The 15,361-nt window shown below is 38.3% G+C and overlaps 1 non-coding gene across 1 annotated transcript; it reads left to right on the forward strand.

Annotated features, from left to right (window-relative positions):
* Positions 1-2,444: 2,444 nt before the first annotated feature.
* On the forward strand, positions 2,445-2,552 carry LOC130964851 (small nucleolar RNA R71). The gene has a single exon (XR_009080919.1). It is a non-coding gene; the product is annotated as a small nucleolar RNA R71 (small nucleolar RNA).
* Positions 2,553-15,361: the final 12,809 nt, after the last annotated feature.

Below are 15,361 nucleotides of genomic sequence, written 5' to 3' on the forward strand. Positions count from 1 at the left end.
ATGCCATAAATGGTTATGGAAAAACAAAAAGCACTGCTTTTACCACACCAAACTTAAAAGGTTTGCTCGTCCTCGAGCAAAAGAAGAAAGAAGAGAGTAGAAGAAGAAGAAATGAGGAAGAAGGGAATGGCTTTGTGTTCGGCCAAAGAGGGGGAGAAGTGGTGTTTAGGGTGTGTGAAAATGAAGGAGTGAAGATGATAGTGGAATTTGATAGGTGGGGGGTTTTTGGGAAAGAGGTGTTGAGGTGATTGGTGAATGGGTGAAGAAGAGAGAGGGTGGTGGGGTTGGTGGGGATCCTGTGGGGTCCACAGATCCTGAGGTGTCAAGGAAAAGTCATCCCTGCACCAAATGGCATGCAAAAACGTGTTTTGAGCCAATTCTGGCGTTAAACGCCGGGCTGGTGCCCATTTCTGGCGTTTAACGCCAGGTTCTTGCCCTTTTCTTGCGTTTAACGCCAGTCTGGTGCCCCTTTCTGGCGTTAAACGCCCAGAATGGTGCCAGACTGGGCGTTAAACGCCCAACTGCTAGCCTCACTGGCGTTTAAACGCCAGTGGGTTCTTCCTCCAGGGTGTGCTATTTTTCTTCCTGTTTTTCATTCTGTTTTTGCTTTTTCAATTGATTTTGTGACTTCTCATGATCATCAACCTACAAAAAACATGAAATAACAAAAGAAAATAGATAACATATAACATTGGGTTGCCTCCCAACAAGCGCTTCTTTAATGTCAGTAGCTTGACAGATGGCTCTCATGGAGCCTCACATTTTCTCAGAGCAATGTTGGAACCTCCCAACACCAAACTTAGAGTTTGAATGTGGGGGTTCAACAGCAAACTTAGAGTTTGGTTGTGGCCTCCCAACACCAAACTTAGAGTTTGACTGTGGGGGCTCTGTTTGACTCTGATTTGAGTGAAGCTCTCCATGCTTCCTCTCCATGGTGACAGAGGGATATCCTTGAGCCTTAAACACAAATGATTCTTCATTCACTTGAATGATCAGTTCGCCTCTATCAACATCAATCACAGCCTTTGCTGTGGCTAGGAAGGGTCTGCCAAGGATGATGGTTTCATCCATGCACTTCCCAGTCTCTAGGACTATGAAATCAGCAGGGATGTAATGGTTTTCAATCTTCACCAAAACATCCTCTACAAGTCCATGAGCTTGTTTTCTTGAGTTGTCTGCCATCTCTAATGAGATTCTTGCAGCTTGCACCTCAAAGATCCCTAGCTTCTCCATTACAGAGAGAGGCATGAGGTTTACACTTGACCCTAAGTCACACAGAGCCTTCTTGAAGGTCATGGTGCCTATGGTACAAGGTATTGAAAACTTCCCAGGATCTTATCTCTTTTGAGGTAATTTCTGCCTAGACAAGTCATCCAGTTCTTTGGTGAGCAAAGGGGGTTCATTCTCCCAAGTCTCATTTCCAAATAACTTGTCATTTAGCTTCATGATTGCTCCAAGGTATTTAGCAACTTGCTCTTCAGTGACATACTCATCCTCTCAGAGGAAGAATACTCATCAGAGCTCATGAAAGGCAGAAGTAAGTCCAATGGAATCTCTATGGTCTCATTTTGAGCCTCAGATTCCCATGGTTCCTCATTGGGGAACTCAATGGAGGTCAGTGCACGCCCATTGAGGTCTTCCTCAGTGGCGTTCACTTCCTCTCCTTCCTCTCCAAATTCGGCCATGTTGATGGCCTTGCACTCTCCTTTTGGATTTTCTTCTGTATTGCTTGGGAGAGTACTAGGAGGGAGTTCAGTAACTTTCTTGCTCAGCTGTCCCACTTGTGCCTCCAAATTCCTAATGGAGGACCTTGTTTCAGTCATGAAACTTTGAGTGGTTTTGATTAGATCAGAGACCATGGTTGCTAAATCAGAGTGGCTCTGCTTAGAATTCTCTGTCTGTTGCTGAGAAGGTGATGGAAAAGGCTTGCTATTGCTAAACCTATTTCTTCCACCATTTTTGTCGTTAAAACCTTGTTGAGGTCTTTCTTGATTCTTCCATGAGAAATTTGGATGATTTCTCCATGAAGAATTATAGGTGTTTCCATAGGGTTCTCCTAGGTAATTCACCTCTTCCATTGAAGGGTTCTCAGGATCATAGGCTTCTTCTTCAGATGAAGCATCCTTAGTACTGCTTGGTGCATTTTGCATTCCAGACAGACTTTGAGAAATCAAATTGACTTGTTGAGTCAATATCTTGTTCTGAGCCAGAATGGCATTCAGAGCATCAATCTCAAGAACTCCTTTCTTCTGATTAGCCCCATTGTTCACAGGATTCCTTTCAGAAGTGTACATGAATTGGTTATTTGCAACCATTTCAATTAGCTCTTGAGCTTCTGTAGGCGTCTTCTTCAAATGAAGAGATCCTCCAGCAGAGCTATCCAGAGACATCTTGGATAGTTCAAAGAGACCATCATAGAAAATACCTATGATGCTCCATTCAGAAAGCATGTCAGAAGGACATTTTCTGATCAATTGTTTGTATCTTTCCCAAGCTTCATAGAGGGATTCTCCATCCTTCTGTCTGAAGGTTTGGACTTCCACTCTAAGCTTACTTAATTTTTGAGGTGGAAAGAACTTTGCCAAGAAGGCATTGACTAGCTTTTCCCATGAGTCCAGGCTTTCTTTAGGTTGTGAATCCAACCATGTCCTAGCTCTGTCTCTTACAGCAAAAGGGAATAGCATAAGTCTATAGACGTCAGGGTCTACCCCATTAGTCTTGACAGTGTCACAGATTTGCAAGAATTCAGCTAAGAACTGATGAGGATCTTCCAATGGAAGTCCATGAAACTTGCAATTCTGTTGCATTAGAGAAACTAATTGAGGCTTAAGCTCAAAGTTGTTTGCTCCAATGGCAGGGATAGAGATGCTTCTCCCATAGAAGTCGGGAGTAGGTGCAGTAAAGTCACCCAGCACCTTCCTTGCATTGTTTGCATTGTTGTTGTTTTCGGCTGCCATGTCTTCTTCTTCTTTGAAGATTTCTGTTAGGTCCTCTATAGAGAATTGTGCCTTAGCTTCTCTTAGCTTTTGCTTCAAGGTCCTTTCAGGTTCAGGGTCAGCTTCAACAAAAATGCCTTTGTCTCTGCTCCTGCTCATATGAAAGAGAAGAGAACAAGAAAATGTGGAATCCTCTATGTCACAGTATAGAGATTCCTTAAGGTGTCAGAAGAACAGAAAAATAGAAGAAAGAGGTAGAAGAATTCGAACTTAATCAGATAGAGTTCGAATTGTGCATTGAGAAGGAGTGGTGCTCCATAAATAGAAGGATGTGGGAAGAGGGGAAGAGAATTTTCGAAAATTAAGTTAGAGAATTTGAAAACATTTTGAAAAACACTAATTAATTTTTGAAAATAAGAGTGGGAAAGAAATCAAGTGATTTTTGAAAAAGATTTTGAAATTAGAAGTCAAAAAGATTTGATTGAAAGCTATTTTGAAAAAGATGAGGTTAAGAAGATATGATTGATTTTTAAAAATATGTGATTGAGAAAATATGATTTGAAAACAATTTTAAAAAGATTTGATTTTGAAAATTAAAAACTTGGCTAACAAGAAAAGATATGATTCAAACATTAAACCTTTCTCAACAGAAAAGGCAACATATTTGAAATGTTCAATCAAATCATTAATTGTTAGCAAGTATCTTTGAAAAAGGAAAGAAATTGATTTTGAAAACATTTGATTGAAAAGATATGATTTGAAAAAGATTTGATTTTGAAAAACTTTGAAAACTTGAAAAAAAATTGATGTGAAAACAAAATTCTCCCCTTTGTGCCATCCTGGCGTTAAACGCCCAGAATGGTATCCATTCTGGCGTTTAACGCCCAAAATGCTACCTTTTTGGGCGTTAAACGCCCAACCAGGTACCTTGGCTGGCGTTTAAACGCCAGTCTGTCCTTCTTCACTGGGCGTTTTGAACGCCCAGCTTTTTCTGTGTAATTCCTCTGCTGCATGTTCTGAATCTTCAGTTCCCTGTACTATTGACTTGAAAATAGAACCAAGATCAAATAAACAATGCATTGCAAGACACCAAACTTAAAATTAGACACTAGACTCAAACAAGAAACATAAAATATTTTTGGGTTTTTTATGATTTTGAAATTTTTTGTGCTTTTTCAAAAATTGTATGGAAATAGAAAATAAAAGTTTCAGAATCCTTAATTCGGATTCTAGGAATCATTGCAATGCTAGTCTAAGACTCCGGTCCAGGAATTAGACATGGCTTCACAGCCAGCCAAGCTTTCAAAGAAAGCTTCGGTCCAAAACACTAGACATGGCCAATGGCCAGCCAAGCCTTAGCAGATCATTGCTCCAATAGCAAGATTGATAGAGATCAACAAGCTCTTGTGATGATCAGTTGAAACCTCGGTCCAATAAGATTAGACATGGCTTCTCAGCTAGCCAGATTTCAACAGATTATCATGAAACACTAGAATTCATTCTTAAGAACTCTGAAAAAAAAATACCTAATCTAAGCAACAAGATGAACCGTCAGTTGTCCATACACAAAACAATCCCCGGCAATGGCGCCAAAAACTTGGTGCGCGAAATTGTGATCACTACACAACTTTGCACAACTAACCAGCAAGTGCACTGGGTCGTCCAAGTAATAAACCTTACGCGAGTAAGGGTCGATCCCACGGAGATTGTTGGTATGAAGCAAGCTATGGTCACCTTGTAGATCTCAGTCAGGCAGACTCAAATGGGTATAATGATATACGAATAAAGCATAAAGATAAGGATAGAGTTACTTATGTAATTCATTGGTAGGAACTTCAGATAAGCGTATAAAGATGCCTTCCCTTCCGTCTCTCTGCTTTCCTACTGTCTTCATCCAATCCTTCTTACTCCTTTCCATGGCAGGCTTATGTAGGGTTTCACCGTTGTCAGTGGCTACCTCCCATCCTCTCAGTGAAAATGTTCCTATGCTCTGTCACAGCATATGGCTAATCAGCTGTCGGTTCTCGGTCAGGCCGGAATAGAATCCATTGATTCTTTTGCGTCTGTCACTAACGCCCCGCCTGCTAGGAGTTTGAAGCACGTCACAGTCATTCAATCATTGAATCCTACTCAGAATACCACAGACAAGGTTTAGACCTTCCGGATTCTCTTGAATGCCGCCATCAGTTCTTGCCTATACCACGAAGACTCTGATCTCACGGAATGGCTGGCTCGTTTGTCAGGCGAGCACTCGGTTGTCAGGCGATCAACCATGCATCGTGTATCAGGAATCCAAGAGATATTCACTAGAGCCTTAGTTGCTTGTAGAACAAAGGTGGTTGTCAGTCACCTTGTTCATAAGTGAGAATGATGATGAGTGTCACGGATCATCACATTCATCAAGTTGAAGAACAAGTGATATCTTGGACAAAGAACAAGCGGAATTGAATAGAAGAACAATAGTAATTGCATTAATACTCGAGGTACAGCAGAGCTCCGCACCTTAATCTATGGTGTGTAGAAACTCCACCATTGAAAATACATAAGAACAAGGTCTAGGCATGGCCGTGAGGCCAGCCTCCCAATGATCTAAGAACTAAATGTCCAAAGATGAAAATACAATAGCAAAAGGTCCTACTTATAGTAAACTAGTAGCCTAAGGTTTACAGAGATGAGTAAATGACATAAAAATCCACTTCCGGGCCCACTTGGTGTGTGCTTGGGCTGAGCAATGAAGGAATTTCATGTAGAGACTTTTCTTGGAGTTAAACGCCAGCTTTTATGCCAGTTTGGGCGTTTAACTCCCATTTAGGTTCCAGTTCCGGCGTTTAACGCTGGAATTCCTGAGGGTGACTTTGAACGCCAGTTTGGGCCATCAAATCTTGGGCAAAGTATGGACTATTATATATTTCTGGAAAGCCCAGGATGTCTACTTTCCAACGCCGTTGAGAGCGCGTCAATTGGGCTTCTGTAGCTCTAGAAAATTCACTTCAAATGCAGGGAGGTCAGAATCCAACAGCATCTGCAGTCCTTTTCAGTCTCTGGATCAGATTTTTGCTCAGTTCCCTCAATTTCAGCCAGAAAATACCTGAAATCACAGAAAAACACACAAACTCATAGTAAAGTCCAGAAAAGTGAATTTTAACTAAAAACTAATAAAAATATACTAAGAACTCAACTAAAACTACTAAAAACATACTAAAAACAATGCCAAAAAGGGTACAAATTATCCGCTCATCAGTGGTCTAGAGAAATCTGAGCTCTTTCTGTAAGCCCATAGTAGAAGATGTCTAACTGCACCCACTCTGAAAACATTTCAGAGGGGCATTTTCTTAGCATCTCTCTATATCTCTCCCAGGCATCATAAAGGGATTTATTATCTCCTTGTTTGAAGCCTTGGATGCTCAGCCTTAGCTGTGTCATCCGTTTTGGAGGAAAATAGTGATTCAGAAATTTTTCTGACAGCTGTTTCCATGTCTTTATGCTGTCCTTAGGTTGGTTATTTAACCACCTCTTAGCTTGGTCCTTTATAGCAAATGGAAATAGTAATAATCTGTAGACATCCTGATCTACTTCCTTATCATGTACTGTGTCAGTAATTTGTAAAAATTGTGTCAGAAACTCTGTAGGTTCTTCCTGTGGAAGACCGGAATACTGGCAACTTTGCTGCACCATGATAATGAGCTGAGGATTTAACTCAAAACTACTGACTCCAATGGAGGGTATACAGATACTACTCCCATATGAAGCAGTAGTGGTTAGCATATGACCCCAGAGTCCTTCTGGACTGTTCATTTCCACTTAGGTCCATGTTGGAGTAAAACAAGTAATGTGGATTTAAATTTTTTTTTAATATCGGAAATTAAAAGGAAGATAAAATAAAATAAATGAAAAATTAAATAAAAATTCAAAACTTAGAAAACCAAATAAAATAAAATAAAAAATTGAAAACGAAAATAATTAATTAATTGAAAAGATTTGAAAAATTTTGGATATAATTTTCGAAATTGAAGAGAGAGAAAAAGTGGTTAGGAAGTTTTGAAAAAGATATGATTTTAAAAAATTTGACCAAGTCAACCAAAAGGATTGAAAATAAAAAATAATTAAAGGAAAATATATTTTTTTTATTTTTGAAATTTTATGATGAAAGAGAAAAACACACAAAAGACACAAGACTTAAAAATTTTTAGATCTAATGCTCCTTGTTTTCGAAAATTTTGGAGGGAAAACACTAAGGAACACCAAACTTAAAAATTTTAAGACCAAAACACAAGGAAGACTCAAGAACACCTTGAAGATTCACAAGAACACCAAGAACAAAAGAAAGAACACCAAACTTAAAATTTTTAGAAAATTACAATAAAATTTTCGAAAATTAAAGAAAGATTAACAAGAAAACACCAAACTTAAAGTTTGGCACAAGATTTAATCAAAGAAAAATTATTTTTGAAAAAAGTTTTAAAAGGAAGATACCCAATTGCCAAGAATATAAGTCAACGCTCTAGCCTACTAAGCTATAAATGTAACGTGTTTTAATATTGTATATATAAAATATAATTTTTGAAAACTAATATTTTAAAAAAGCACAAGGAAAACATGAAAAATACACAAAATAGGAAAAATCAAAGATCAAACAAGAAAATTTGACAAGAACAATTTGAAGATCAAGGAAAAATAAAAAAAAAAAAACAAATTCAAAAATTTAAAGGAAAATATGAAATATGCAATTGACACCAAACTTAAAGTATAAAACTAAACTCACATAAAAATTAAAAATTAATAAGGAAAAATAATATTTTTGAAAAACTTGGTGCACGAAATTGTAAATCACACTTTTTCATAATTCGTACCACTAACCAGCAAGTGCACTGGGTCGTCCAAGTAATACCTTACGTGAGTAAGGGTCGAATCCCACGGAGATTGTTGGTTTGAAGCAAGCTATGGTTATCTTATTAATCTTAGTCAGGATACCAATATGATTCTTTAGCCTCGATTGTAAAAGATAAAAGAGCATGAAATAAATACTTATTATGCAATAATGGAGAATATGTTGGAGTTTTGGAGATGCTTTGTCTTTTGAATTTCTGTAACATAATGCTTCCTCACTTTCATAAATGCAAGGCTCCTTCCATGGCAAGCTGTATGTAGGGTGTCACCGTTGTCAATGGCTACTTCCCATCCTCTCAGTGAAAATAGTCCAAATGCTCTGTCATAGCACGGCTAATCATCTGTCGGTTCTTGATCATGTTGGAATAGAATCCATTGATCCTTTTGCATTTGTCATCATGCCCAACAGTCATCCAATCCTTGAATCCTACTCGGAATACCACAGACAAGGTTTAGACTTTCCAGAATCTCATGAATACCGCCAACAATTCTAGCTTATACCACGAAGATTCTGATTAAGGAATCTAAGAGATACTCATTCAGTCTAATGTAGAACGGAGGTGGTTGTCAGGCACACGTTCATGGATTGAGGAAGGTGATGAGTGTCACGGATCATCACCTTCTTCATAGTAAAGCACGAATGAACATCTTAGATAGGAACAAGCATGTTTGAATGGAAAACAGAAATAATTGCATTAATTCATCGAGACGCTGCAGAGTTCCTCACCCCCAACAATGGAGTTTAGAGACTCATGCCGTCAAAGAGTATAAAATTCAGATCTAAAAATGTCGTGAGATGCAAAATAAATCTCTAAAAGTTGTTTAAATACTAAACTAGTAACCTAGGTTTACAGAAAATGAGTAAACTAGGATGGATAGTGCAGAAATCCACTTCTGGGGCCCACTTGGTGTGTGCTGGGGCTGAGACTTAAGCTTCTCACGTTCCTGGGCTGTTTCTAGAGTTGAACGCCAGGTTGTAACCTGTTTCTGGTGCTGAACGCCAGACTGTAACAAGGAACTGGCGTTGAACGCCAGTTTACGTCAGCTATCTTCACGCAAAGTATAGACTATTATATATTGCTGGAAAGCCCTGGATGTCTACTTTCCAACCCAATTGAGAACGCACCAATTGAACTCCTGTAGCTCAAAAAAATCCATTCCGAGTGCAGGGAGGTCAGAATCCAACAACATCAGCAGTTCTTTTTCAGCCTGAATAAGATTTTTGCTTAGCTCCCTCAATTTCAGCCAGAAAATACTTGAAATCACAGAAAAGCACACAAACTCATAGTAAAGTCCAGAAATATGATTTTTGTCTAAAAACGAATAAAATCTACTAAAAACTAACTAAAACACACTAGAATCTACATGAAATTACCCCCAAAAAGCGTATAAAATATCCGCTCATCAATGGCCATGCAGCTAGGCGACGCGCACGCGCATATTGGCAAAAAGTCCATCGGCACGCACGCGCACCTGGCGCGTACGCGCGACATGCGCGACGTACTGCAACTGCAGAAATCGCTGGGGGCAATTTTTGGGCTATTTTTGACCCAGTTTTTGGCCCAGAAAACACAGATTAGAGGCTGCAGAGTGGAGAAATCATCAGACACTTCTCATTCACATAATTTTAGGTTTTAGATGTAGTTTTTAGAGAGAGAGAGAGGATCTCTCCTCTCTCTAGGTTTTAGGATTTAAGATTTCTATTAGTTTTTGGTTTATTTCTTCCCAATTCAAGGTTCAATGTTCCTTTAATTTAGTTTCTCTTCTACTTTTATTTATTCTATTACTTTAATTTATGAATTCTCATGTTAGATTTGATTTCTCTTATTAATGCAATTTGAGGTATTCCATGTTTATTGTTTGTTTCTCCATTTGTTGTTGTTGAATCTCTTGGCTTTGTTTGAGTAACTGGTGACACTTGAGTTATCAAACTCCTCTGTTGACGGATAATTGTTATGTTTGCTAGTTGATTTGAATTTCACTAACTCTAGTCTTTTCATAGGAGTTGACTAGGATCTGGGAAATCAAATTGATTTATCCACTTGACATACCTTCATAGTTAGAGGTTGGCCAAGTGGGAGTAATGAACAATTCTCATCACAATTGATAAGGATAACTTGGATAGGACATCTAGTTCTCATACCTTGCCAAGAGCTTTTCCAGTTATTAGTTTATTCCTTTTGTCATTTACTATTCTTGCTTCTTATCTTAAAAACCCCAAAATATACCTTTACATAACTAATAACAATAACACTTCCTTACAATTCCTTGAGAGATGACCTGAGGTTTGAATACTTCGGTTATTATTTTTAAGGTTTGTTACTTGTGACAACTAATTTTTTGTACGAAAGAATTTTAGTTGGTTTAGAAGCTATACTTTCAACGAGAGCTTTAATTATGAAATTCTAGACCACACAAGAATCCGTTCGTCAAAATGGCGCCGTTGCCGGGGAATTGCAAACGTGTGTGATGAGCGGATATTTTATACGCTTTTTGGGGGTAATTTCATGTAGATTTTAGCATGTTTTCATTAGTTTTTAGTTAAATTTTATTAGTTTTTAGGCAAAAATCATATTTCTGGACTTTACTATGAGTTTGTGTGTTTTTCTGTGATTTCAGGTATTTTCTGGCTGAAATTGAGGGAGCTGAGCAAAAATCTGAGTTAGGCTGAAAAAGGACTGCTGATGCTGTTGGATTCTGACCTCCCTGCACTCGAAATGGATTTTCTAGAGCTACAGAAGTCCAATTGGCGCGCTCTCAACGGCGTTGGAAAGTAGACATCCAGGGCTTTCCAGCAATATATAATAGTCCATATTTTGCGCGAAGATAGACGATGTAACTTGGCGTTGAACGCCAAGTACATGCTGCTGTCTGGAGTTAAACGCCAGAAACATGTCATGATCCGGAGTTGAACGCCCAAAACACGTTATAACTTGGAGTTCAACTCCAAGAAAAGCCTCAGTTCGTGGATAGCTTTAGTCTCAGCCCCAGCACACACCAAGTGGGCCCCAGAAGTGGATTTCTGCACCAATTACCTTAGTTTTCTCATATTTTGTAAACCTAGGTTACTAGTTTACTATTTAAACAACTTTTAGAGAATTATTTTGCACCTCATGACATTTTCAGATCTGAATTACATACTTTTTGACGGCATGAGTCTCTAAACTCCATTGTTGGGGGTGAGGAGCTCTGCAGCGTCTCGATGAATTAATACAATTACTTTGTTTTCCATTCAAACACGCTTGTTCTTATCTAAGATGTTCATTCGCGCTTAATTATGGAGAAGGTGATGATCCGTGGCACTCATCACCTTCCTTAATCCATGAATGTGTGCCTGACAACCACCTCCGTTCTACATCAGATTGAATGAGTATCTCTTAGATTCCTTAATCAGAATCTTCGTGGTATAAGCCGGATTGATGGCGGCATTCATGAGAATCCGGAAAGTCTAAACCTTGTCTGTGGTATTCCGAGTAGGATTCTGGGATTGAATGACTGTGACGAGCTTCAAACTCCTGAAGGCTGGGCGTTAGTGACAGACGCAAAAGAATCAATGGATTCTACTCCAACCTGATTGAGAACCGACAGATGATTAGTCGTGCTGTGACAGAGCATAGGAACGTTTTCACTGAGAGGATGGGAAGTAACCATTGACAACGGTGACACCTTACGTAGAGCTTGCCATGGAAGGAGCCTTGCGTGTGTTGAAGGATTTCAAGGAAGAGTTGAAGTTCAAAGGACAAAAGCATCTCCAAAACTCCAACATATTCCCAATTACTGCACAACAAGTAACAACTATTTATTTTATGCCCTTTTTACGTTATACGAGGCTAAAGAACTTTATTGGTATCCTGACTAAGATTAATAAAATAAACATAGCTTGCTTCAAACCAATAATCTCCGTGGGATCGACCCTTACTCACGTAAGGTATTACTTGGACGACCCAGTGCACTTGCTGGTTAGTTGTACGGATTGCAAATTCGTGCACCAAGTTTTTGGCGCCGTTGCCGGGGATTATTCAAGTTTGAACAACTAAAGGTTTATTTTGTTGCTTAGATTAGGAAGAATTTATCCTTTTTTTTTACTAGAATTGCATCTTTTATTATCCCTTTTTAAAAAAAAAAATTTTTCAAAAATATTATTTTTCTTTATCAAATTTTTATTTTTTTTCGTGAGTTTAGTGTCTTGTTCTAAATTTGGTGTCAATTGCATATTTTATATTTTTCTTTAAAATTTTCGAACTTGTGTTCTTTGTTCTTCATTGATCTTCAAGTTGTTCTTGTTTATTTTTCTTGTTTGATCTTGAGTTTTTCTTGTTTTGTGTCTTTTCTTGTTTTTCTTGTGCTTTTTCAAAACATTAACTTTCAAAAATTATAGTTTTATCCATAAAAATAATACATCTTTAAAATACGTTACATTTTTAGCTCAGTTGATTATAGCGTGGGTTTATGTTCTTAGCAATTGGACACCTTCTTTTTAAAATCCTTTTTCAAAAATAATTTTTCTTGATTTAATCTTGTGCCAAACTTTAACTTTGGTGTTTTCTTGTTAATCTTTTCATAATTTTTGAAAATTTTATTAAAGTTTTCTAAAAATTTTAAGTTTGGTGTTCTTCCTTTTGTTCTTGGTGTTCTTGTGAATCTTCAAGGTGTTCTTGAGTTTTTCTTGTGTCTTGATCTTAAAATTTTTAAGTTTGGTGTTCCTTGGTTTTTTCCCTCCAAAATTTTCGAAAATAAGGAGCATTAGATCTAAAAATTTTAAGTCTTGTGTCTTTTATGTGTTTTTCTCTTTCATCATAAAATTCAAAATTCAAAAAAATATCTTTTCTAACTAATTTTGAACTATTTTTTCGAAAATTTTTTTTATAAAAATTCAGTTTTCAATTTTAAAATTTTTCAATTCTTATCTTTTTAAGTTTTTTAAAAAAAAATATTTTTTATCTTTTTCAAAAATAGCCTAACCACTTTCTCTCTCCTCACTTTTTCAAAAATCTTCATAAAATATTTTCAAATTCTTATTACTTTTTTTTATTTTAATTTTCTTATTTTATCTTATTTTTATTTTGGTTTTTATTTTATTTCGAATTTTTTATTTATAAACTAAAAATTTAAATCCACATTACCCCTTTACTCCAACATGGACATAAGCAGAAATGAACAGTCCAGGAGGACTCTGGGGTCATATGCTAACCCCACTACTGCTTCATATGGGAGTAGTATCTGTATACCCTCCATTGGAGTTAGTAGCTTTGAGTTAAATCCTCAGCTCATTATCATGGTGCAGCAAAACTGCCAGTATTCCGGTCTTCCACAGGAAGAACCTACAGAGTTTCTGGCACAATTTTTACAAATTGCTGACACAGTACATGATAAGGAAGTAGATCAGGATGTCTACAGATTATTACTGTTTCCATTTGCTGTAAAAGATCAAGCTAAGAGATGGTTAAATAACCAGCCTAAGAACAGCATAAAAACATGGAAACAGCTGTCAGAAAAATTCCTGAATCACTATTTCCCTCCAAAACGGATGACACAGCTACGGCTAAGCATCCAAGGCTTCAAACAAGGAGATAATGAATCCCTTTATGATGCCTGGGAGAGATACAGAGAGATACTAAGAAAATGCCCCTCTGAAATATTTTCAGAGTGGGTGCAATTAGACATCTTCTACTATGGGCTTACAGAAAAAGCTCAGATTTCTCTAGATCACTCAGCTGGTGGATCTATACATATGAGAAAAACAATTGAAGAAGCTCAAGAGCTTATTGATACAGTTGCCAGAAATCAGCATCTGTACCTAAACAGTGAATCTTCCATGAAAGAAGAAGCTAAAACAGTAACTGCTGAACTCAATCCGGTAGATCAAGCTAATGAATTCAATCAGCAGCTGGACTTTCTAACCCAGCAGCTAGCCGAATTCAAGGAAATACTCCAGGAAACAAGAATGGCTAACAGGAATATGGAAGTACATTTAAAGCAAACAGAAAAGCAACTATCAAAACAAATAACAGAAGAATGCCAAGCAGTTTAATTAAGAAGTGGGAAAACATTAAATACCTCACTTCAAAGCAGCAGGAAGCCAAGAAATGAACAAATGGCTGCTCAAAATCCCTCTGAGGACAATCAGAGCCCAGAGAGGAATAATGCTGGCGCTGAACGCCCAGACCATGCTCATTCCTGGCGTTCAACGCCAGAAATAAGCATGAATTCGGTGTTGAACGCCCAAAGGAAGCACAGTTCTGGCGTTCAGACGCCAGTAACAGATAAGGAGTTGGCGTCTAACGCCACTCCAGCTTCCACCCCTGGCATTCAAATGCCAGTGGGGGATCAATCACATACAAGTGCTGATAACAACCCTTCTAAAAAGGCTTCCCAACCCACTTCTATAGGTAATAAACCTGCAGCAACTAAGGTTGAGAAATATAAAGCCAAAATGCCTTATCCTCAAAAACTCCGCCAAGCGGAACAGGATAAGCAATTTACCCGCTTTGCAGACTATCTCAGGACTCTTGAAATAAAGATTCCGTTTGCAGAAGCACTTGAGCAAATACCCTCTTATGCTAAGTTCATGAAAGAGATCTTAAGTCATAAGAAGGATTGGAGAGAAACTGAAAAAGTTTACCTCACTGAAGAATGCAGTGCAGTCATTCTGAAAAGCTTACCTGAGAAGCTTAAAGACCTCGGGAGCTTTATGATACCATGCACATTAGAGGGTAATTGTACCAAGCAAGCTCTATGTGATCTTGGGGCAAGTATCAACTTAATACCTGCATCTATTATCATAAAGCTTGGTTTGACTGAAGAAGTCAAACCAACCCGGATATGTCTTCAACTTGCTGATGGCTCTATTAAATACCCATTAGGCGTGATTGAAGACATGATTGTCAAGGTTGGGCCATTTGCCTTTCCTACTGACTTTGTGGTGCTGGAAATGGAGGAGCCCAAGAGTGCAACTCTCATTCTAGGAAGACCTTTCCTAGCAACTGGCCGAACCCTCATTGACGTCCAAAAAGGGGAAGTAACCCTGAGAGTCAATGAGGAGGAGTTCAAGTTGAATGTTGCCAAAGCCATGCAATATCCAGACACCCCAGATGACTGCATGAGTATTGATATCATTGACTCTCTGGTAAGAGAGGTCAATATGGCTGAGAGTTTCGAATCAGAGCTAGAAGACATCTTTAAAGATGTTCAGCCTGATTTGGAGGAATCAGAGAGAATAATAGAACCTCTGAAAATCCCCCAGGAAGAGGAGAAACCTCCCAAACCTGAGCTCAAACCATTACCACCATCCCTGAAATATGCATTTCTAGGAGAAGGTGATACCTTTCCTGTAATCATAAGCTCTACCTTAGAGCCACAGGAAGAGGAAGCACTAATTCAAGTGCTAAGGACACACAAGACAGCTCTTGGGTGGTCCATCAGTGATCTTAAGGGCATTAGCCCAGCCAGATGCATGCACAAGATCTATTGGAGGGTGACGCCAAGCCAGTGGTCCAACCACAAAGGCGGCTGAATCCAGCCATGAAGGAAGTTGTGCA

Source organism: Arachis stenosperma, chromosome 2 (assembly GCF_014773155.1).
Source record: "Arachis stenosperma cultivar V10309 chromosome 2, arast.V10309.gnm1.PFL2, whole genome shotgun sequence".
In the NCBI taxonomy this organism is placed as follows: Eukaryota; Viridiplantae; Streptophyta; class Magnoliopsida; order Fabales; family Fabaceae; genus Arachis; species Arachis stenosperma.